This window comes from Penaeus monodon, chromosome 31, assembly GCF_015228065.2.
Source record: "Penaeus monodon isolate SGIC_2016 chromosome 31, NSTDA_Pmon_1, whole genome shotgun sequence".
Lineage (NCBI taxonomy): Eukaryota > Metazoa > Arthropoda > Malacostraca > Decapoda > Penaeidae > Penaeus > Penaeus monodon.
In genome coordinates this window covers 3,203,999-3,204,260 of record NC_051416.1, presented here as the reverse complement: position 1 = coordinate 3,204,260, position 262 = coordinate 3,203,999, and the positions used below count along the sequence as shown (strand labels likewise).

The 262-nt window shown below is 43.1% G+C and overlaps 1 protein-coding gene across 1 annotated transcript in view; it reads left to right on the top strand.

The window, feature by feature from the left end:
• Positions 1-262, top strand: part of LOC119592994 (voltage-dependent calcium channel type A subunit alpha-1-like) — a gene marked incomplete in the record, with an annotated part of 154,497 nt that overhangs the window by 111,971 nt on the left and 42,264 nt on the right.

The following is a 262-nucleotide window of genomic DNA, read 5'->3' as shown; positions in this document are numbered from 1 at the left end:
CTTTCAAAAGTACGTTGTACCTAGAGTCCGTATACCTCCAAAGATTATCAGTTCGTATGCTTTAGTGAAGGTCCGTGCTAAAATCCTCTAGGTTCTCGTTGGTGTTACACAGGCCTACTGTCTAGATCAAACCCTGTTTTAAGATAAGCTTTGCCCTCCCCACTCCCCTAGTTCGTTACGTCATCCATAGGTCCTGTGCGTAGCTACTTTTTTAACTAGAAGCGTATCCTTGGTTAGTAGACCATAGAAATCGTCTTTAGGT